The 24,857-nt window shown below is 41.6% G+C and overlaps 1 protein-coding gene across 1 annotated transcript in view; it reads left to right on the forward strand.

The window, feature by feature from the left end:
- Positions 1-865: 865 nt before the first annotated feature.
- Positions 866-24,857, forward strand: part of LOC126481590 (alpha-tocopherol transfer protein-like) — a 178,350-nt gene continuing 154,358 nt past the window's right edge. The window contains exon 1 of the mRNA XM_050105450.1: positions 866-998. The gene's annotated coding sequence lies outside the window, so the exon portion shown is untranslated. The remainder of the gene's footprint in view (positions 999-24,857) is intronic.

Genomic DNA, 24,857 nt, shown 5'->3' on the forward strand with positions numbered 1-24,857 from the left:
ATTTGGTAAGCGTAATAGCGTTACGGAGATGTTAAGCAAACTCAAGTGGCAGATTCTGCAAGAGAGGCGCTCTGAATCGCGGTGTTGCTTGCTGTCCAGGTTTCGAGAGGGTGCGTTTCTGGATGAGGTATCGAATATATTGCTTCCCCCTACTTATACCTCCCGAGGAGATCACGAATGTAAAATTAGAGACATTCGAGCGCGCAGTCGTTCTTCCCGCGAACCATACGCGACTGGAACAGGAAAGGGAGGTAATGACAGTGGATCGTAAAGTGCCCTCTGCCACACACCGTTGGGTGGCTTGCGGAATATAATTGTAGATGTAGAACATCTCGGCCGCATTAAGACTTCTTACACTAGACGTTCCGAACGTAGAATATTACACTTCCGTTGCTTTTTTCACCTCCCCATTGACGGCCAATCTAGATCTGAGTGGGGGTTTAATGTGGAATCCATTATCCATTGTCATATTTCATTGCCTCTTCCATTGCCATGCCGTTGATCATTGCTGTTCCTCCTGCTTTATGAGCAGTTTCCCACTCGAAGGGGACGATGGTGGGCGTAACCTGCGTTCGTTTCCCCACCATCTTTAGTCATGGCTGTAGTATGAAGAATCTTTGGGCCCCATTGCGAATGATTTTCTTTAAATCCGCTAGGAGCAAAACTGAGATCGAGCAACTTTGTATTAGCAGTCATAGACGCTACTCCTGTGCCACGGTACGTAGCTGACAAGAGACTTATGACTGTATTCCTTGTAAGTTTCACCAACAGCATGACGCAGCAATAGACAACAGATCACGTGATGCGGACGGTGGAGCCGGCTGTTCCCTCAGTCCGGACTTGCCCACCATCGCCCTCTGGCCTCCTTTAGCCCAGATGCCGCCTAGAAGACTTTCCCTGCTCAGCCTCTCCGGCCCACGCTGCAGCAGTCGGCGACCGGCCTGAGAAGCGGCACTACCACGTCCGGCGAAGGTCTTCGAGCGGTCAAGAGCAACGCTGTGAGTAAACAAACCAACTGCATTGCGTACATATCTTCTTGACGCGATATTCTTATGTAGCAGTTCAAGCGAATGCTGAGGCAATGCTCTAAGCCATGGCTGGCACAGAGACATAGACAGTTTGTTCATCCTCGCATTCGATCGAAGGTGTGACAATTCATTAGCTACGCTATCTCCCACGGGCCAGTACGCCTAATGTTGCCCATAGAAAATTCAGGAACAAGTTATGTATGTATATTTATATATACAGGGTGACTCAGGGGGAAACGTACAAGCTTCGAGACGCCACAGTATTAGTGTTTCTGAACAAGAAACTTCATAAGGACATATGAGCTATTGTGAATGGTTTCCGAGGTAAACCACATTTAATATCACTTTCGTAGGCTTTTCCTTAATGCCGGCCGCGGTGGTCTCGCGGTTCTAGGCGCGCAGTCCAGAACCGCGCGACTGCTACGGTCGCAGGTTCGAATCCTGCATCGGGCATGGATGTGTGTGATGTCCTTAGGTTAGTTACGTTTAAGTAGTTCTAAGTTCTAAGGGACTGATGACCACAGCTGTTAAGTCCCATAGTGCTCAGAGCCATTTGAACCATTTTTGCTTTAATAACTCTAAAACCGCACACTCCAACGAATACGTGTCCCTTTACACAATTAAACTAAATTAAATTTGCCACAAAAATAAGTCATATTTATTTTTTGTCTAGGACTAACAGTTTGCGCGGAGAGATCGCGGGAATATCGAAAATCTCGCGCTTCGCGCGTGCGCTGTAGCTTAGGTATTCTTTGTATAGCAGTTTGAGTTAGTTTCCCGCCTTGATTGACCACAAGCGTCCTGTCTCATAATGTTCGTCTGAACTTCCTCTGTATTAGTGTGGTACGTTGTAAACAATGACAATGAATAACCCAGAAAATAAGTTGAAATGTACATCAAAACTGTTCTATCCCGGAAACTATTCAGAATACGGCATATGTTCACATCAAGTTCTTTGTTCAGAATCAGTAATGCTATTACCCGTCAAAACACGTGCCTTTCCTCCTGATTCACCAATTACGCTTTCGGGATACGATTTTGGGTTGGGTCTAACTCATTATTGTATCGTGTGGCTCACTGTCGTGTGATAACAGGACATACAGCCGACCTTTCTGGAGAGGTTGACTGCACATCCTCCTACACCAAATAAAACTGTACAAAGAATTTTTTTTGCTTTTAATCTTTAACAATAGAACATATTCGAGAGATCACGGATGGTTCGTCGTCACCTGTGTAATTTCTCATCGGACGTGCAGTGCCTTTCTGATGGTATTTCCCATTTGAAACCTTTTATAATACCACTGTATTATTCGAGAAACTCGTCACAAGACTTCAATGAGTGATAAACTGCAGACTTCGAGAAACGACAGTGTAACAAGTGTAAATAAGAAAGCGCAGTAGGAAAGGTTTGCTCTTCCATGTGACTCGTCTGTCATGTTCATTAGAGGAACAACAATAATTTAACAGACCGGTAGTTGAAGCACTTAACTGTGGCCATACTAAGGATGCCTTACCTTCCGGTGATTTTCTTGTAAATGTGGAGGTTCTAAATCAGAACAGAGGGAAAAGAATTCGAGCGTTGCTCTTTCTGAATGTGACCAGAGTTCCTCGACCAGTGCTCTACGAAGCTAGCTGTTGAGTACCGGATGAATCAGGGCATTTTGTGGCACGAAGAAATCTGTGTTACTAGCGTGTAGCCCTGCTATTCTTTCGAAAACTGTTTTTGAGACCATTATTTCTCAATGTTCATAGAAGAATTCAAAATTCTGAAGTGAGCTTGCTTTCCTTTTCTCTACACTGTTTCAGACTGAATTTATTTCGTGTCAAGGCTGACGCCAAGTTTTAATACATAAAGAAATGAGTTACTTTGTTACGTTTGTGGACGATAGAGTAAATTTATTTATTGTTTATTTCATTTACTAGTTGCGGTTTTCAAATATGATCTTGCCTTCAGAATTTACTACAAGCCATATTCGACACGTATTGTTTCTACTGCTATTCACAATACAGTAAGGAATTTAATTTATTACTTCATAGATAGTTTACTGAACGATCCCGCAACTCAGTATGTCATTCCCTAACTATTATTAAGTTTTATATGAAAAGAATCTGGTCTAAAAATGTTAAAAATGGAGAAAATAAATAAAAATAAAATTGGAGAAAGGTAAAATTAGATAATTACAAAGAATATATTATTTAATAACAAGAAGTTATCAACAATAATGACAAGTACAGAAAATAATACTTAGCGTAATTGTTAATTATTTGTCATTCTGTTAATTTCAATAGTGAAGGCGAAAAATCAATCACACACGGTGACTACTAGTCTGGAGAGTGGCAGTAGCTACCAGTTATCGATGTAGGACTTGCAAACGGTTGTTTTCTTCGCTCTAGAAGATTTTCGCACTAGTCGTTTTTCATGTAACTTAAATTTCATGACAGTGTGGCTGGTCCCGGCGGAGGTTCGAGTCCTCCATCGGGCATGGGTGTGTGTGTTTGTTCTTAGGATAATTTAGGTTAAGTAGTGTGTAAGTTTAGGGATTGATGACCTTAGCAGTTAATTCCAATAAGATTTCACACACATTTGAACATTTTTTAAAAATTTCATCTTCTGAATGTTATCGTTGTCCTCTCCGTTGTCTGGCAATTAGGATTCTGGTGACGTTCTGAAGTTCCTTACTCTACTGGTGGTACGAAATCTCTGCTCATAAGCACGCACCCAGGCCGGATCACTGTTAATATTCAGTATCTCAGTAATGTGGATTCGTCATACTTCCTCCGTCCACCAGAATCAAGTGCTGACATCCGGAGCGAGAGTTACCGCTTCCTCACTTTCTTCTCTACAAAGTCGCAGTACTGTTGATCATCACAACATTCACTTTATTTAACTATTAGACGATTGCTATTTCTGCAGCTCTTTCTTGGAATATGTACCCGCTAACCTATTTATGACAGCAAATGTTTCTTGGTCGTGTTACTTCGTACAAACTGCAACCTCATAAAGTGCGCGCCTCTTCATCTTCGGTGAAAATTTGATCGAGGAATTGTTATCATTACACGTTCAGGTTTCCAGTTTCTTCACATCAGTCTTTGCTCCTTTCACTGGCTCTAAAAAGATCGTATTGATGCCCATGAGGCACGTAACTGACATACTTTCTCACTTTCCTTAACATGAGTACCATACGCTCCCCTTCCAGCACTGTCACTGATGCGTTAACGTCAGCGGTCGTCCACCTCTTCAGCGCCTGCCAGCCGGTGCTTAACTGACCTCTTTTATTTGTCTAGCCTTCTCGAAATTGTATTTTCTGTGCCAATATTCTGCAAATTTTCTCGTGATCCGAAACTTGGTTGGATAAATTCTAAGAAACATTAACGATTCACCTAGCTATGTCTTCCAATAGGCGCCGGAGACCTTGGTGAGGAAATTCAGCTGAATCATTTCGGGGGGCTACATTAGGTCCCACTGAACTTCGAACGCACACAGTCATGAATTGAAAATGATTAAGGATTTCAAATTAAACACCTTCCAGCCGTCTAGTTTCCAAACTTATTTTATTTGGCTACTAGTTTCGACGATTTACTACGCCATCTTCCACCTATGTTCTGGTCAAAAGATGGCCGAAACTGATAGCCAAATAAAATAAGTTTGGAAACTAGACGTTTGAAAGGTGTTTGATTTGATATCATGCATCGAACAGCCGAGTCGCGCAACTATCTCTTAAAAGATGAACATACAGAAAAACTTATTAAAGTGTTACCCAGGGCATCATGATAATGATTTGCAGAAGTCAGTAATAACATGAATGTCCTGGCTGCAGTTACGGCAAGAAAAAAAAAAAGTAGCCTTCCTTACATGCAACACAAAGGCTTTCACCGAACCGAATTCAACCTGTCAACCTTCAGTAGACAACAGATAAATCGCAATCAACATTCGACATTTTCGTACGCCAACACTCGTTAAAAAAACACTCGAGAGGCTTCAGGTTTGAGGAAAGTTGAGATTTGAAGCCATTTCAACGACGAGATCATTTAAGATGGAGGAGCACGGATTGGTGAGGGTGGGGAAGGAAACCAGCCGTTTTCTTTTGAAAGAAACCATCCCGGCACTTTACTCCAGTAATTTATGGCAAGCACGAGGAACCTTACCAGGATTAGAATCGCTCTCCTCCCGGTTACGAATCCAACGTCTCACCACTGCACCACAGCGGTCTGTGTCTGGCATCGAAGTCAGGACGTCCACTCATAGGGTGGTGAAATAACTACACGCTGCCATTTGTCTTTGCCGTCTCGCCCAAACACTGTAGCTGAAGCTTCCATCTTAGGACTTGCTACTGAATCGCAAGAAAATAAACTTTTCTTCAGGTATCAAGTTTCGTAACAAATTTTTAGAAAATATAAATAAAAAATGAAAAAAGTAGTACTCTCGAGTTTATGTATCCAGTGTCACTTTAAGGATGTTTTGTATTCGTTTTTCATACACATAACTGCACTTACTGTAAAGATTTTTGAGGTCAGTACGAATTCTCCTAACCTCAGTTCTCTCTGGTGTAAAGCGTATTGCTAGTACTGCCATTCGATGTCACTTCTGCCACTTAATTTAAGTTACGAACAGTTTTAATGTTTCGCTTTGCGGACTCTGTTTTGTCGGTACGTCAATAAATATGCCTTTATATTCAGGAATCACACACTCTGTATTTGCCAATTCAAAAATTCTCTCTCCAGCCTTCACATAGGTATTGCCAATTGTAGCGGTGTTGTTTTGTAATTACAGATGCAACAATTCTGATGTTAGACATACTAATAAGCTATACCGTGCGATATTAAGCGTCCACGAACATACCTGCTTTCTGCCGATTGTTAATGATATGCTTAAGTATTACTCAAATGTAGCATTCATATAGTGAAGGCATAAGTTCCTACAACGTTCCACACACTCTGATCGTTCTAAAGTCGTGGCGGTACGTTGCTGACCCGAGAAAAGCTTTCCCTCAAGTGAAAGTCGGACAAGGATTCTTTACACCAAGATCGGTTTCTCTCCAGTTACTTTGCTACAAGTCCGAAAGCTAAGGTCTCTTTCCTGACACCCCTGCGTCTATCCCTCAATCTTAGCTCTCTTACAGACGGATTCACGAACATACAAGCACAATAACGAAGATAATCATAGAGTAGAAAAAAAGAGACGTGATGCAATTCTTAAACCAAAAAATACCCAGACATATTAAGACGAAGAGTGATCAAACACCAAAGTAATTCGAAACGGTCAAGCTACAAAAGGCTAATGTCGTTGTATAAAAATGATTATAGCATTACGGGAGTGGGTGTTTTTACAAAGAAAAAGAAAAGCATAATATGCTACGTTTCTTGTCAGAATAATTTGACGCTCGCGAAGCGTAATAAATGGCCTGATAAAGGGCAGTAAGAAAGGAAGGGACCAGAGTATAGTATATTAAGACAGATTTATTAGCTTTGAGTGTCAAATAGTGACATGACTAATGTTCTTGGCCCTTATTTTCTGTAAATATCCCTCTAGTTGCCCATAGCTAATTTTTTTTCGCTTAGATTCTGTTAACTCTATTGCTAATAATTCCAAATGTGTCTTTTGCCTATACCTAGCTAACATTTTTCTGTCTTTATTGGTGATGTTTCTTTATCTAGTAGTTGGAAATGATCAGCATACCTCCTCTCGTTTCCTGTTAACCATTGTGATACATATCAGTAACTAGTTTTTTTCCTCATTTCCTTTTCCAAACTTCAGCTACTTAATACCAGAACTTTACTAAGACCACCACAATCTTTCTTTACTGACCCACCAAACTTTTAATGCGTTTCTTGTCTTGTTTGTTACTACCATGTGGAGCTTCTAATTTTCCTTTTAAGATTTTCTGACAGTCGCGACTTTCCGTTTGCTAACATGTTTTGATAAAGTCATTAGTTTTAGTGTTCACAGAGAGCAGCTAAGCCTTTCTTATAGTCATATCTTCAGAACTAATAGATGACTACAACTTTGAAGTAAAATGTGATTGTACGCTCACGTAAACTGCAAAAGCCTGTTTGAGCATATTATACCTGATAAGTATATAAAATAACTTACGCAAAATGCAGCTGGACATATAACTTGATTTATTAATATTGGATCTGTTAGTTTTCCAGCGAAGTCTCTGACAATTTTTGGTATTTTTTTCCATACCATTACTGTCCATACATTTTGCATTTTGACATCAAAAACCCAATAACTAAGAGAGGTTAAAGCATCTCTGTGGGCAACGTTATCCCAAATTGTCTCTTTTGTTAACACGAAATGTTCTTCCTTTGTTCAGCCGCTGCTCTTAAGGATTCAGGCACAAATTTGGGAAAGAAATCGAGCAAACTTTTATCATAAAAATGGTTCAAATGGCTCTGAGCACTATGGGACTCAACTGCTGAGGTCATTAGTCCCCTAGGACTTAGAACTAGTTAAACCTAACTAACCTAAGGACATCGCAAACATCCATGCCCGAGGCAGGATTCGAACCTGCGACCGTAGCGGTCTTGCGGTTCCAGACTGCAGCGCCTTTTATCATAATTTTTAATTAAAACCTCTGTGCAGCCGCTGTCAGGTCGCCAGAGAAAGAAGTTTCCGTTAGTAATTATTGCCAGTTTATTTGATTACAGAAAGAATATTACAGGGTTTATGTCAGTTGCTCAGCACCAATCGTAGTTACCTTTCCTTCTCGTAGCTCTTTGTCACAATTATACAGATATTTTAACTCTTAACATAATTACTAGTTGTGGATCTTTAAGACGCCGCTCTCCTTCGCTTCGACGGTTGTGCACTGTTGCTGCAACTCTTCCCTATTCACAGGAGAATGACGTAGGGGTCTTGAAGAAAACACACCAACGGTCGCTGATGGCTGTCGTTAGGAGAAATTCATCACGTGTCGCTTTCTCCGTGTAGTGTATCATTACGCTAGTGAGGGGAGAGAGAGAGAGTGGCGAGGGATTTGGGGCGGTGGGATAGAGCTCTCTTAGGTGATATTACACTGACCAACGAAATCACCAGGAAACACAAATGACGGGCACACCGCTACTGTGGAATGTACTAACATACACTTACACCGAGCAGTCAGTAAATTAAGAGAAGCCCTCTATTCTGATAATGAGCTTCTATTTTTCAGCTGCGACTCATGTATACGTCATCGGCGACCGTAGTAAATAGCAGTGTAATGGCTCAGCACCAATCACGGAAACAACGAGACTAGTAATCCACGCGTTGCATTCGTCAGAATCTGACGAGTTTCCATGAATGACACTAAAAATAGTCATTATACTAGACTTGTATTACGTATCAGAGGCTCAAGATGTCAGAGCCACTCTGTGTAGTACAATAAGTATCGTTATGGAGAAACCATATGCGTTTCAGCAAATGCAGTTGCAATTCGGAACCTCCCGATATGCCTGCCTCCGCTAACGACGTGATGTAATATATTACTATGGAAATGGACACACCATCGTCATTCGAACAAGAAACATTAAAAGTGAGTTGCCTTTCCCGAATCCATCGGGTTTTCTGTTACACTGAATCTACCATCTGGCGAAAGTACATGTTGCGTCCGGAAAGTTCGGCGAATGGTGTCATAAAATAAAGGAAACAAGAGTTACAAAACGGAATACCTTGACTGGCCTTGGAAGTAATGACCGTTAGCTACAACACACTTCTGAAATAACATGAAAGGCTGTTGGATCAGCAAACGCTTCTCGTGCGAACTGGTGGAAGAACCAGAGACACGCGGTGTTTGCTATCCGCAGCCTTTGCGTGCTGAAGTCCTTCGATCAACGCAAAGTGTCTTCTTAGCACTCTCCTTATTTTCCAGATTTCCTCGCCTTATTAACGCTGACATACTTAGGCTTCTCAAAGGTTGCTCGTGACCATAGTGCATCGAGCAACTCAACAAGAAGCGTTTGTTGACAGTTTCCAACACCTTTACTGTCGATTTCAGGGTTGTGTTGCAGCTAATAGTGATTACATTGGAAGCTAGTGAAGGTATTTTGTTTGTAACTCTTGTTTACTTTCTTCAGTTAAGACTTCCGGACTGAGGGGCCGTGGTCGATGTAAAAAATTTCCACCTAACCTTTCGTCTCCAGCTGCGGAGACATCTTATGAGGTCGTCCGGCTACTGCCACTTGCTTACTTTGTTTGCTGAGACCACTGAGACGCACCTTGTATACTACCTTCCAGAACTACTTTTGATGTACACACCATAGGACGGCTTAAGTCTGAGCTTCATTAATATAGACCTTAAGTTGTTGCAGAATGCACAGTGGGATAAGAGTACCGTAACAGTAGTATGAATGATCATTTGCATCACTTCGTGACAGAAGACCAGTACGACAGTTGTCCATATCAAGGACTCTGAACAGTGCTGCAATTGATTCAGAAGCACGATGACGATTTCTAGTTGATAAGCTGTGCCTCAAAGCCACTATACTTTAACACATACTCGTTCTGTCTTCAAGTTTCGCAGAATGGCGCCCTCATAGTACCTAAGAATATTTTTCTGAGACGCTTGCTCTCGCACGAAGTATAGGCGGCTAACTTTCCAATTTACATTTGGAAGAGTTCATGCTTCTGTCACTTGCTTTACTGTTAAGCATAGCGAGTAGCGCGTTTGGTTTAAAAAACTCTGCCTACAATTCCAGTTGCTGAATATCTTTAACTGACAGTGAAATTTGAGATACGTAGTGCGCATATTTTGCATTTCTGCTCGACCATTTCCACCTGAATTCGCCAAATGTTACCAGTTAGCTGACGAGATCACTAACAGACGCTTGTTCGGCGACAGTTGAACCGAAAGTAGTTATTTTCAACACTGGACTTAATAAATTTCACCCCAGCTACTTGACCGGTTATGGGAGCAGAAATGGTAGCGCAAAATTCGTGAACTCTGCACTTCATACCAGTATCTTAAATTGGAAATTTGTGGTAAGGTGTTATGGCGCCAAACTACTAAAGTCATCGGTCCATAAGCTTACGCACTACTTAATCTAACATAGACTAAATTACGCTAAGGACAACACACACACCCATGCCCGTGGGAGGACTTGAACCTCCCACGGGGGGGAGCCGCCCGTACCATGACAAGACGCCCTAGACCGCGCGGCTACCCCTCGCGGCCCAGTATTGCAAACTTCTCTGCAGTTTCGTATTCTCACTCATGAAATTACTGATGGCGGGCCGGCTCCCTTGATGCTATTTTTTGAGTCTACAGCGTGTGCCAGCACCTAGTTTCACCTTTCCATCGTCGAAAGCAAAAGTAATAATATGACACTGCTATATACATGCGCACATTGATGTCCTCCTACAGAAACATTTACGACACTGTAAACGCAAGGCCTCCACGTAGCGTAAAGTAGATCGCCTTACACCGATCCTTGAGCCACTCTGGTAAATAAAGTGATAGAACGACGGCGCACCTTCGTCGACTCAGTAATAGGAAGACCGATTAGATGGAGACTACTCTTTCAGTGTATCCATCAAGCAATCAGGTGCCATTTGGTAAAGTATGATGACGCTTTTCAAACTATAAATAACTAATATTATATCTTTCCTAGATAATCAAGCAGACTGAAGAAATGCAGTAGAGTAACAACCATTAACATGTTGTCTAGGGACATCAGCCCACCAAGGTGCTGCGAGGAGCCTTCCAAATGTTAGTGTGAAAGCCATCGTTTTTCCATTACGGAGTAGCGTAGGTGAGACCACGTATCCATCATCGTATGTCCAACAACACTGATGTTGTTAGGGCAACGAAATTAAATTACTATATGTGCACAAGAGAAAGGTTATTCAATCAAAAAAGAACAAGTAACAGAAATTGTGTCCTCTTGGTAATAATTGGAAAAAAGAAGCATCTTGCTTCAGTTACTGTTTGGAGTAGACATGTGTGATCTTACACTTAGTGAATAGCAGTACCACTTACAGTCGACCAAATGCTGATTCGCAGACTCAATACCAGATCGAACTACACCTGCTCGTTTACCTTCAGAAGTGAATGATCCGATGTTTCACATTTGGTCACTGTGTCCCAGATATTGACGGTTTATAGCAATGGTGGTAGTTGAAGACAAATGTAGCGCCCTGTATTTCTGACCTGGAGCACACGTCACGTTGCGCTCCCACAACTATGGGCTTAGATGACTGGCAACGTGACCGCGCTAATCTGAAATAAGGAAAATAATAATGTTTTGTTCATTGTGTTTCACAACTTTAATAATCTATAACAGCTTTTGCCCAAGACTTCCCGCAGATTAAGGAATATTGTAAACAGCGGCTTACAGTGTTCTACAATAGCAAGAAATATTGTTCTTTTGAAACGCAACTGGCTCTTTATTCGTACCAAGTAATGACAGCTATTGCCAAGCAGTCTCAGGTATAATTCATATCACTAGATTTCCAGAAGGCTTTTGATACCTTTCCTCACAAGCAGCTTCTAATCAAACTGCTTGTCTAAGACTTATCATCACAGCTGTGCCAATTGGCTTGTGATAAACCGTTAGAAGGGTCATAGTTAATTAGTAATTAACGCTGTACTATCTCGTGAAACTGAAATTATATCTGGAGTTCCCCAAGGATGCCTTTTAGGCTGTCTGCTGATCTTAATCTGCTCTACCTGATAAAATAAATGACCTACTCAAAAAGAGAGGACGAAACGAAATAAAACTTCACATCCTTGTTGATGCATTGTGAACATGGAACAGCGGGTGGCCAAGTATTCAGCAATCAAATTTTATACCAGCAGTGCCACTGAGATGTTTTTAATTGTTTTATTTTAACTACTAGTTTCGGCATTCCATTATGTCACCTTCCGGCCCTATATGCGTTTCTCTAAAATGATATTGGCATGCGTTTCGAAAAAGACGATCGTGTTAACCCCAGCTCGCGCTATTCGTCCACGAGACTCAGAGGGCCATAGACAAAGGTTCCCAGGTAGATTCCGTGTTTCTTGACGTCCACAAGGCGTTTCATACAGTTCCCCACAGTCGTTTAATGAACAGAGTAAGAGCATATGGATTATCAGACCAACTGTGTGATTGGATTGAATCGTTCCTAGATAACAGAACGTTGCATGTCATTCTCAATGGAGAGAAGTCTTCCGAAGTAAGAGTGGTTTCAGATGTGCCACACGGGAGTGTCGTAGGTCCGTTGCTATTCACAATATAACCTTGTGGATAACATCGGAAGTTCACTGAGGCTTTTTGCGGATGATGCTGTAGTATATCTAGCGGTTGTAACAATGGAAAATTGTACTGTAATGCAGAGGGATTTGCAACGAATTGACGCATGGTGCAGGGAATTGCACTTGAATCTCAATGTAGACAAGTGTAATGTGCTGCGAATACATAGAAAGAAAGATCCTTTATAATTTAGCAACAATATAGCAGGTCAGCAACTGGAAGCAGTTAATTCCACAAATTATTTGGGAGTAGGTATTAGGAGTGATTTAAACTGGAATGACCATCTAAAATTAATCGTCGGTAAAGCAGATGCCAGACTGACATTATTTGAAAAAATCCTAAGGAAATGCAGTCCGAAAACAAAGGAAGTAGGTTACAGTACACTTGTTCGCCCACTGCTTGAATACTGCTCACTGGTATGGGATCCGTACCAGATAGAGTTGTTAGAAGACAAAACGCTGCAGCGATGCTAGCGCTCCATGTGGTAACATCTCACATTGCAGTGAACAGAAGACAAGCGACTTCTTTTATCAAATCTACAGCGAGGCCCTAGATTTGATCAAACATTGGACGACATTTGACAAAGTTCACTATTACACCATAAAATATCTTTGACAAAGATTTTTGACAAAGAAATTTGACAGTGTAATATCGACCTAATCCCCTTGTCCTGCTGCTGCAGGACTCCGACCAGTGGTTTTCTCGCGTGGCGGGCATATATGCGAAGAGGTTACGGTGTGATTGCTGCATAATATGGCGAATCTCCCGTAATGGTGGTCAGACGTGGTCGACCGGAACCTTGACGACATGTCAGTGGAGTGCGGCGTCGAGCCACTGTCACATCGGAATGCCTGAAAAGTCTAGATGTTGCACGGTTCGACCCCCCGGCCAAATGGAGACCCGCACAGCAGACCTTTTCCAATTCTGCCTGGTGCTCATAACACTGACACTCACGACAGCGTGGCATCTCCGTGTTCTTCACAGTGATCGCTCAACATCTGACCCTGTTCAAGTCCCTTATATACCCTAGCAGGCCTGGTTTCAACACCAAACACGAACAGCAGCAATGCAATCTTATGGTCTTTATACTTGTCACAGACAACTGAAACTCTGATCAGTCACATAACAGTCGATGTTGTGTACGTGTATGATGTTACTGACCTCCGGTCAAGTCTTCCGTATTCTTCACTATTTTGACAGGTAGCATCTCGTAAAAAAGATAAGTAGACAGTTTAGGGAACAATCAAAGGAGATGTCTAAGTTTGTTTCATATGATTACCGTCTAGTAAAGTCATATGAAGACCAAAACTAATTCAGAAATGATTAATACATGATATCTGCCTTTGCCCCTAAACAACAAAAAGTGTGAGGATCATCACACAAGTACTGAAAAAGAAATTCATTTACATTTCCGTTCCCCGATAAACCCACAAAATACTTTGGGATTATAAATTGAGTAACATAAGTTGGAACCATCTTATAGAAAATGTTGCTAGGAAGATGAACGAAAGAATTCCTTTTATTGGAATAAAAAGGAAACAGCTTACACTACGTTTGTTCGTCCTCTTCTGGGGTATTAACGAGCGGTGTGGGACCCTTACTTACCAGATAGTATTGACGAAAGGCACCGAAGAAGTTCAGAGAAGGCCAGTTCGTTTACTGCTATCACGAAATGGAGGAGAGAGTGTCACAGACATGATAAGCGAGTTGGAATGACAATCATTAAACCAAAGGCGTTTTTCGTTAATGAGGGATATTTTCACGAAATTACAATCACCAACCCTTTCCCTCCCTCGAAATACCAAAATATTTTGTTGATTCCATCTACATGGGGAGAACCGACCACAGAGAAGAAGTAAGAGCAGTCAAAGCTCTACGAATTATTTAGGTGTTAACGAATTACAACTCATGTTGCAATTTTGTTTTCCAACACTACACCTGATTTCAGAGATGAAAGCCATTTGCATATGGTTATGAAGCTAGCGTCGTCGCGCTACACATACAGATTTAGATGTTCGTTTTTCCCACGTATTGTGTGACAGTGTAACGGTAGGGGAATAACCCGAAAGTCATTTTATATCTACATCTACATGGATACTCTGCAAATCACCTTAAGTGCCTGGAAAAAGATTCATCAAACTATCTTCACAATAATTCTGTTATTCCAATCTCGTATAGCGCTCGGAGGTAACGAACACCGACATCATTCCGTGTGAGATCTGATTTCTGGTATTTTATTGTGAAGATAAGTCTCTCCCTAATTAGTTCTGTGTCAGCAAAATGTTCCAGCATTCCGAGGCGAGAGTTGGTGATTGAAATTTCCGTAGGAGGTTCCTCCGCAACGAAAAACGCCTATGTTTTAATGATGTCCTCTCCAAATCCTGTATCATTTCACCGACACTCTCTCTCCTATTTCACATTAATGCTGTCCTTCTTTGAACTGTCTCGATTTACTTCGTCAGTCCTCTCTGGTCAGGATCCCACACCTCACTGCAATATTCTGAATAAGGACTGACAAACGTAGTGTAGGCAGTCTCCTTAGTAGATCTGTTACATTTTATAAGTGAATTTCCAATAAAACGCAGTCTTTGGGTAGCCTTCCCCGTAACATTTTCTATGACTTACCTCCTATTTAAGTTGTCTGTAAATGTAATTACTTGGTATTTAGTTGAATTTACGATCTTCAGATTTGACTTACTTATCCTGTGATCGAAGTTTAACGGATTTCTTTCAGCACTCCTGTGGAACGTCTCACACTTTTCGTTATTTTGGGTGAATTACCGATTTTTGCACCATACTGATACCTTATCTAAATCGTTTTCAAATTTGTTTTGACCTTCTGATGACTTTACTAGTCGATAAACGACAGCATCTCTGCAAAAAACTGAAGACCGCTGCTCAGATTGTCTCCTAAATCTTTTACACAGATAACTTTGGGGATCGCCAGAAATCATTTCTGTTTTACTCGATAACATACCGTCAGTCACTACGAACTCTGACCTCTCTGATACGAAATCGCTAATCAAGTCACATAACTGAGACTACATCCCACAAGCACGTAATTTCACCACAAGCCGCTTTTGTGGTAGTCGAAAGCCTTCTCAAAATCTAGAAATGCGGAATCAATTTGAAATCCGTTGCCAATAGCACTCAGCACTTCGACTGAGTAAAGAACTACTTGTGTTTCACAAGATCGACGTTTTCTAAATCCGTGTTGACTGTGAGTCAATAAACTGTACACCTCGAGACAGTGCCTAATGTTCGAAAACAATATATGTTCCAAAATGACGCTGCGTATCGAAGTTAGTGATGTGGGCCTGTAATTTAGTGGATTAGTTCTACTGCCTTTCTTGAACATTGGTGTGACCCGTGCAGCATTCCAATCTTTGGGTACGGATTTTTCGTCGAGCGAACGTTTGTATATGATTTTTAAGTATGGAGCTATTGTATCAGTATACTCTGAAAGGAACCTAAGCGGTACATAGCCTGGAGTGTAAGACTTGCTTTTGTTAAGTGATTTAAGTTGTTTCACTATTCCGAGGTCACTTACGTTTGCCGCTGTTCTTGGCTCGAATTCCTGAAAATTTACTTCGTCTTCTTTGGTGAAGAATATTCGGAAGACTGTGTTTAGTAACTCTGCTTTGCCAGCACTGTCGTCGATAGTATTTCCATTGATATTGTTGCTATCGCGCAGAGATGGTATTGATTGTGTAATGTTACTTAAAATCCGTTTTGATTGCAAATTTTTTTTTTTTATTATTCATATGACCGGTTTCGGTTCATTCAGAACCATCTTCATGTGACGTAGGATGTGAAAGTTGCTGGATTTGGACGGGTTACTCCTGTAACTGAAATATCAGATCTGAAGATGGTTCTGAATGAACCGAAACCGGTCATATGAATAATAAAAAAAAATTGCAATCAAGACGGATTTTAAGTAACATTATAAAATCACTGATTGCTGTTATCCCATAAGACAATATGTCTGTTTTTGCAAATATTGATTGTGTCTTGCCTCTAGCACAGGTACGACAATTTACAACTGTTATACCAATGATTCCTGTATCAATGTTCTTCCTGTGTTCGGCCTGTACCCTTTGGGGCTGAAGCAGTTTTCGTGTTTTTCCGAGACCCTCTAACGTAAAAAACGCCCCCCGCAGGAGGTTCGAGTCCTCCCTCAGGCATGGGGCTGTGTGTTGTTCTTAGCATAAGGTAGTGTAACTAGTGTGTACGTCTAGGGACCGATGACATCAGCAGTTTGGTCCCTTAGGAATTCACGCACATTTGAACATTTTTTTAAACCGTCAGTTCCACGCCATACAGGCCTTGCTACCCGTGTAGCCGCCTGTTGCCTGTAGTGGACTACTGACCTATTCAGCGGAACCCGAAACCCAACCACCCTATGGCGTAGTGGACTACTGACGTATTCAGCGGAACCCGAAACCCAACCACCCTATGGCGCAAGTCAAGGAATCTGCAGCCTACACGATGGCAGAACCGTCGCAGCCTCTGATTCAGACCCACCACTAGGTTCTGTACCAGGGCTCCGCAATCTGTACTGTCGACTATGCTGCAAATGGTGAGCTCTGCTTTCATCTTGCAAGCAAGGCTGGCACCCTTTCCAACTTCTGTTAGCCTCTCGAATCCAGAGGGAATCTCTTCCAATCCAAAGCGATACACATCATTGCTAAGGACGTGAGCCACCACCTGCAGTCGACTGAACCCTGCGCTCTCCATAGCAGCCGGAAGGACAGGTTCCACATCTGGAATGACTCCATCCAGTATGCACATGGAGTGCACATTGGCTTTCTTCCCCTTCTTCGCAGCCATGTGCAGAAGGGGAGCCATAACGCACCTAACATTGGAGATCCGAACTATGAATAATCCCAACCTCTGTGATTCCCAGGATGTTGCAGGCCGAGAGATTTTCTTCGAAACAGAACAGGCAACTGAATCTGGCTGAGCGCGAGTGTCAGCCACAGACTGGAACTTGTATATCAGATTATCTGTGGAGGCCTTGCGTGCGGCCCACTGGGAAGTCTTTCGCAGCCTTCCACGCCCTGACACGACCTCCCACTCGACCATGGGTGAGAGATCAACTTAGTGCGAGCAGTAACTGGGTTGGCCGCCGGTGAGGACCGATCGGAGGACTCGGACGTGCTGGACACCAATTGAATCCCCACGCAGGCGCACAAGTGTGATGCCCATTCACTGCAGCTTCAAGTTGAGAGCGAAGTGTCACCAACTCGGCTCGCATCCGCACACAACAGTCACAGCCCCTATCCATACTAAAGATAGAGTGAAACTACGCTACTAACACAAACGGACTATTCCCTCGCGTTGCGGAACTCTACTGCAGACCCTGACGAAAACTCAAGAACAGTGTGTAATACATTCGATTATTACGCAGAGTTTCAGTAACCGAACTACTGAAGCACTTAGGTGAGACCAAATAATTCGCACGTGATTAGAAACTTATGTCACAAAATCAGTTTTGTTTTCGACACAAGCCAAAACGCAAGAACTGTGTCTGTTAGATACTAAATTAACACGCAGAAACTCAAGAAAGTAAATTATTGAAGCACACAAATGAAATTGTACAATTCGCTCCTGGTTAGGAACTCGTAAAAGTCATGATATCGGTTACATCCCTGTTGGTGCCTCTGTCTCGGCCTGCTGCTGCTCCCTATGAAATCCTTGTCGAACAGTTAAGTGTGAATTGCACAGTAACGACGTTGACGTAGAAGCAGATCGATTCATTATCCAGTAGCTAATAAAAACCGAACGTCCCTCAGGCGTGTGTGTGTGTGTTGTCCTTAGCGTAAGTGAGATTATGTTGATGAAGCAGTCATTAAGCCTAGGGACCAATGACCTCAGCAGATTTGTCCCATAGGAAGTTACCACCAAAATAAACTGAACGCATGATCTCACCCACAGCTGCTCCCCGCAAGACAAACAGTTAGCACAGTGATCTGACAATCGAGCAGATGGCAGTGCGTAAGGGAAAGTTGTCACCAGCTGAACGTCACTGAAGCATCAACGATGGAGTTAGATAACAGGCGCCAGTTGCACGGGTAGCCCCAGTGGTTAAGAAAGCGTCGCTATTACTGTACACAGTTGTGACTCTTTCCCTCTCCCACTCCTGCGGCTGAACAAGTATCATTACCCGTCTATAAAAGCGTGTTGTGTGTTCCCTTTAAGCCGAGCAGAAGGTCGAGTGAGGACTACCTATCATCAAAAAGTGTTATGCTGACAACAAAATAAGGCAACCAGTTACGTATGAATATGTATCAATAATCGCCGTGTTATCCAAATAAGCTTGCTTTGTTACGAAAATATGATAGAAATATAAATCCTGTGTTAGGAAAGTGATGCTGCGATAGACTTCGCGTCAGTTGTAATAGTTCAGCACAGAGATAATGTTCCATTACCTTTTTGGTTTAACATTCATAGTTTGAGCTGTACTGTCTAGTAAATTCGACCTCATTCATATGACAGCGAACAATCACAAATGTTCCTAAGTTCATCACGTCGAACCTGGAACAAAACAGCAATCGTCACTACCTCTTCTCCGAGGAAAATGCTGAGAGCTGCACCCTCAGTCGGTAAAGACAATGCGACGGTCTTCTGGGACTCTTATTGGGGTTGTTCTATTTGATGTCCTCAATGAAGGTGCAACTATCAACTCTAAAATGTATTGCGCTACCCTCAGGGAATTGAAGATATGACTTCTGCTTGTTCGTCGCCCACAAAAATGCAAACAAACTTCGGCTTGTCCATGAATACGTAAGACACGAAGGACCTCGCAAAGTTTCATCGGAATGTTCCTCCTTATACACCCTACAGCCCCGATCTCACACCTTCCAACTTCCATCTGTTTGGTCCAATGAAGGATGCACACCACGGGAAGCAGTCCGTGGGTGATGTGGACGTTATTGTTGATACCTTGGTTCCCACGTCGTCCAGGGTGGTACCATCCGGGCCGACATAGCTCTCAGTAACGTGGCGCTAGGCCTTCGTATTGAACGGAGTTTATGTGGAAAAATAAGGCTTTTTAACCAGAAGAATGGGGAATGATGTAGTGTATTGGAATCCTGAATAAAACTAACCCGATAAAAAAAAATTGTTACATTACTTACTGAGCTCCCTTCGCATTTTCCCGTAAGCTTATGAAGTCTAGCAACTGTAAAACATTTTTGTACTATTGAGCAACTCTATAACAGCCGCCCAAGCTGAGACTTCATCTGACAAATCACTTGACTATTACTGGAACGTGACGTACCTCAAAAATTACAAGTTGATGTATTCTTCAATTCAGTTTTCATCATAATCCGTCTACGTGAACTTGTATGTTCAATGAATGTATTGCGACTTTTCTTCAAGCAAAATGTAAAGGAACTGATATAGATCGTACATGTAATGCAATCATTTTGGTTACCTAATCCGTTTACACACTGTTCCCTGGCTAAATTCTAAGGCAAGATGTATTAAACACTCTACTCAATATATGGTATAAGCGTCTTCTACTAAGTGTTGGCTGTGATTAATAGAAATGCACTCGCTATCAACGAGGGAAACTTGACTGCATGTAGATCATTTTTGCCAATCACTCTACTATTGAAATCTAATCGAACGGTATTTATTAACTGGTACACTGATTCATCACTTGTTTGTCTGGTGTGGAACTAGAGGCTAAGTTCTGTGGAAGAAAATAATTATGAAAAAACGAAGAAATCATTATCCGTTATCTTTTACTTTTCATTACACGACATTCTTACTATGAACGGAAATAATGTAAAAACTTGCAACTATTGACGTTCACATTGATTCCTTAATGAAGACCTTTAACACAGACAAAAAATTAAACTTGGCACTAAAGTTAGATCGCTGTATAATTGAGCTATAGTTTATTATTTACTCATGCTGCCAAGATCTCATAATATTTCCATTTTATTGGCTGTTGAGCTCCGTCGCTGTGGATCAGTTTGTTTTAATAAATACAGCCACTAGTCGCTTCGTTGAGTATTCTTATTTAAGCTAATACGCATTCGGGCTTTCATTCATCTTCAGTTAGCTTAATACATATTTGAGTCTTTAACCAGTATGTAGTTACAACATCGATAGAAAACTGGAAGCCGCAACTGTAATGTGCAAAATAATTTTCTTTAACTTCAACACTTCGCGAGTTGCATATTTGGGATGTATTTCGAAAATCAGAATAACAACAAGGAGAGTAGAAAGTAAGTGCACCCAAAAAAGTAATACATCATAAATACACAACACGTGAATTATAGAACCTATGCAAAATCTATATTTTGCTCGTGTGTGTTGCACCATCAAATCTACTGTCGCTGTCGAAACAATGTACTGACTGAAGACTCAAATTGTATTACGCTAACTGCAGATGGGTGAAAGCCCGAAACAACTTTTTGACGACAGTGGCTGATTGCGGTATTTATTAAAGTAAAATACTGTCATTCATGTTACCAACGTCACGTATCTTATAACTTCAGTGAATTTCACAGCTTGCGTACTGAGAACATATTGGACCATAACAATATTCTAACAAACGGTCTCGTGAAGAAGAAATCCAAAAGCTTTCCTATAACAAAATCGGTAATCATCTCTGTTAGACAAATAGCGAGTCTAAAAATGGAGCATTGTTTGCATGTTTCTGAAGATATTATAAAGCGGCCATCGTTTTGCTAAAGTTAACAACACAAAAAATTATTACCTGGTCGAATTAATGATTATATTCTCATATGACTCATTCATAGCATTCAAAAAAGCAAAACAATCTTGCAACAATAATATTTAATTCATAAAAGATCGCTTTAATCGCGGTTTGAGGCGCCATGTCACGGACTGCGCGGCCCCTCCCTCGGGCATGGGTGTGTGTGTTGTTCTTAGCATAGGTTAGTTTAAGTAGTGTGTAAGTCTAGGGACTGATGACCTAAGCAGTTTGGTACCTTGGGAATTTACACACATGTGTGAACATCGCTTTAATATCGCGGACACAGCCCGTTCTTTGAAACAGCCATTTCAGAAATGTACAGCCCTTAGACGTTTCCGTTGTGTCCATGCATAAGAGGTAATCATCAGCTCCTAGAGAAAAAAATTGGCTCTGAGCACTATGGGACTTAACTTCTGAGGTCATCAGTCCCCTAGAACTACTTATACCTAACTAACTTACGGACAGCACACACATCTATGACCGAGGCAGGATTCGAACCTGCGACCGTAGCGGTCACGCAGTTCCAGACTGTAGCGCCTATAACCGCTCGGCCACTCCAGCCGGCTCAGCTCCGAGATCCAAATTCAATTTTAGTAAGAGTCGATCTGACAAAATTTTGAATGCTGAAGTTTCTCTCGGAGCACTTGACTTTGTTTACATCCATCTAGGCCTGCGCTCTTACACCGCTGACTCAACACGGACTCAGGGTCGACACTGAAGTTCGCCTTCGTATGATGTCAAGAGGCCAGCTGGCGGGGAGAACCGGTTCTCCAATGTACCGACCGCACACAACCGGCCAGCACCTTACGAAGGACGCCATCGCCATCTGCTGGAAAGAGTTACGTCTGCATTTATTCCAACTGCGTTCAGATAGCAGCACAGTCGTTGTCAAGTTAGACGTTGCTGCACAGCATCAAAATATCTGCATGAGGTCGCTATTATTTCCTGGCCAGAACGTACGCTACGATATTCTGCGATATATTTCTGAATGACAACTTTTTCTTGAGAGTTCGCTGATGTCATCGCGGAAGATATATTAAAACTCTAAGACAAAATGCGCCTCGAGAATGGACCATTTCCATCTGCCGCTGTAGAGTCTCAAAACTATTTCGTAGTTTCCCTACCAGACATCGTTGTCTAATATCCCCCACTCACCCGTGTCCTATAATTTCAACCGCACTGCGTACGCACCCATCCCTACCGAATAACTGTAACCGTCCCATCACCACAACCATCACAAATTGCACCTACAGCCTTTTTTCCTTACCAGTAGATGTCTATTCTCCAGCATCATCTCTCCCTATCTACCAAATACCTGGAGGTGGTCGTCAAGGATGAAGCTACATCAACGTCTTTTTCAGCAACACATCACCAGTAAGGAGTCATGCTGCAAGTCAACTCCGCCTTGTCAGCATCATCCTTTCTCACCTGTCTGTTTTTAATGCGACTTTTATATTTGAATACCTGTAGGATGAGAGCCGGCTATATAGCTGCTGCCACAATAAAAAAAGTGCTCTGCAGAATCGACAATCCGGAAAAAAACTGCATTCGTATTCTGTAGTTTGTATACGATTCCTTTGGTGAACTAGCAGGACTGTTCTGTTTGTGCGCATACATGCTGAGACTGTAATTTCTACACATTCCCTGAAAGCTATCACAGGCAGCTGTTAATCTTGCAAATCAGTAGTGAACCCAATGGTTGTGATAATGTAGACGACTGCCATGTTTCATGCTTGATCACTAGAGCAATTGAGAAACTGGTCTCTTTTTCCGGAGGAGAAAGATTCTAAATCCTTCTTTGTCCTACCAGGTTTGCGCTGTTTTGGTGCATTATTTACTTTAAACCAGTACTAATTTTCTTCTACGTACGTCTTGTGTCTAGTTGCTAGTGATCTCCTTGTCCACAAGGCGTTTGACGATGGCTCCACCCCTTAGATCTTTACTTTCGGTATTTTTAAGTGATCTGTGACTTGAGCTACTAATGGCGCCATATAACTCAGGCTTCTAATAATGTAAAGAACAAACACCAGTATCGTCTTGGATCATAGAAGGGTGTCATTCCTTTACGCCAGTGGATTATTTATAATATGAATTTGCTGCAATGTTGTAGTAATAAAGTAAGATTTCATAATATTTCACCACGTATTACGACAAAGTGATGAACAGCAATCGAACAATTTCATATATAATTTACAATTGTTGGAGTTTCCTAGTAGTGTAATATATAATATTAAAAGCCAAGATTTCTTTAACTAATCCCCAACTTCGGCAATAGCTAGCTGTCATCTTCAGATTCTCAAATCTCCAGTTATGCCTCGTCGACATACGGAGAACATTCTCCAATTACAATAATACACTTTTCCTGAGTTATCGTCGACTCATCATCTTTACAGATGTACTCGTGTTTGTTCCTGTATTGTTAGTGGTACCATAGATATTTTATTTAGCTACTTCTGTATATTTTACAAACCAGTATGGAGCTGTATTATTGCAATTGGAACATGTTCTCAGAACGTCTACGAGACTGGTGTATAGTTACGTTTCTGGGAGATCTGAGAATCCGGAGTTGACAGCTAGTTACTGTCGAAACTGATCATGTATAAATTATTTCACATCAAGCGATCATCGTTTCTAATATTATAAAAGAATAATTTTCAGTGTACAAGAGACAGTGCGCTTCTTCATTCAACGTTAAGGAATGTAGCGTGAGCGTGTAGAGACGACATGGATTACTTCCATGAGCTGACTTGTACCAGATGGAAGAAGATGTTAGAAAGTCTGAGAAGAGTTACGACAAAATACAGATAATGTACTAGTACAATTTATACAGAATCCAAGCGGAAGTCTCAAAATCAGGGATTACTCAATAAGGACACAGGTAAGTCCGGCTTAAGAAGAGTTAGATGGAAGAGTGTGGATTATTACCATAGTTATTAAACTTTTATATTTATCAAGCAATGAGGTGCTAGAATATCAAAAATCATAAAACGAATAGAGATACAAGTGAAACAGATACCAGTACAGTCATACAGGATAAAAGAAAAGAAGGTAGAACAGTTGATAGGAGAACGCTGCACAAAATTTTGTAAGGAAATCTAGGAGGAAAATAATGAGTAAAGGCTGAAGGGGAAAGTAACTCTACTAATACCAAACCAATGAAGGAAAATATGGTGACATCAAAAGCGTTTGTTTCTGCCACGCTAGAAGTGGTGGTAGTGGACTGGCGGAAACGATGAAAGTTTTGTTAAGAATAAGCGATATCTACTGACAACAAATTCGATGTATAAACTGAGAAGGAAATTTCTGAAACCCTGAAACCGTATGGCATGAGCAGAGCGTTAGACAAAATGGAAATCGGAAGAGAATCTGTTGTTTGAGTGGGGAATTATGTGCGTTAGCAATGAAGATCAAGTGGCTTCATGTCCTGCTAACAGGTTACTGATGTTAACAGCACGGTGACTTTGGAAAAAGGATACAGAACTATCCAAACAAAGGAACCATTGAAGGAATATTGTCGCTATTCACCGATTACATTCAGAAGTCGAACACGTACAAAATAATCAAATTATAAGCCTGCAATTATCCAAACCAGAAACCAACGGTGGGGAAATGATACATGGGATATGGTTCAGATATGACACACACACACACACACACACACACACACACATTTTAACATTGATCCATCATGGGATGTGAAACTTAAGAAACTGACTCCAGTATGCTCGTTCCGATGCTGCGGACACATTAATGTCCTATTTCTAAAGAAGCATTTTACATTCGATGATACTGCATAATACATCAATGACCGCTGTATGTTAACAAAAATACATTGCGATCGAGACGGAAAGTTTTGGTTTTCCCAACTATGAAACCTCAAATGG

Source organism: Schistocerca serialis, chromosome 5, assembly GCF_023864345.2.
Source record: "Schistocerca serialis cubense isolate TAMUIC-IGC-003099 chromosome 5, iqSchSeri2.2, whole genome shotgun sequence".
Taxonomy (NCBI): Eukaryota; Metazoa; Arthropoda; class Insecta; order Orthoptera; family Acrididae; genus Schistocerca; species Schistocerca serialis.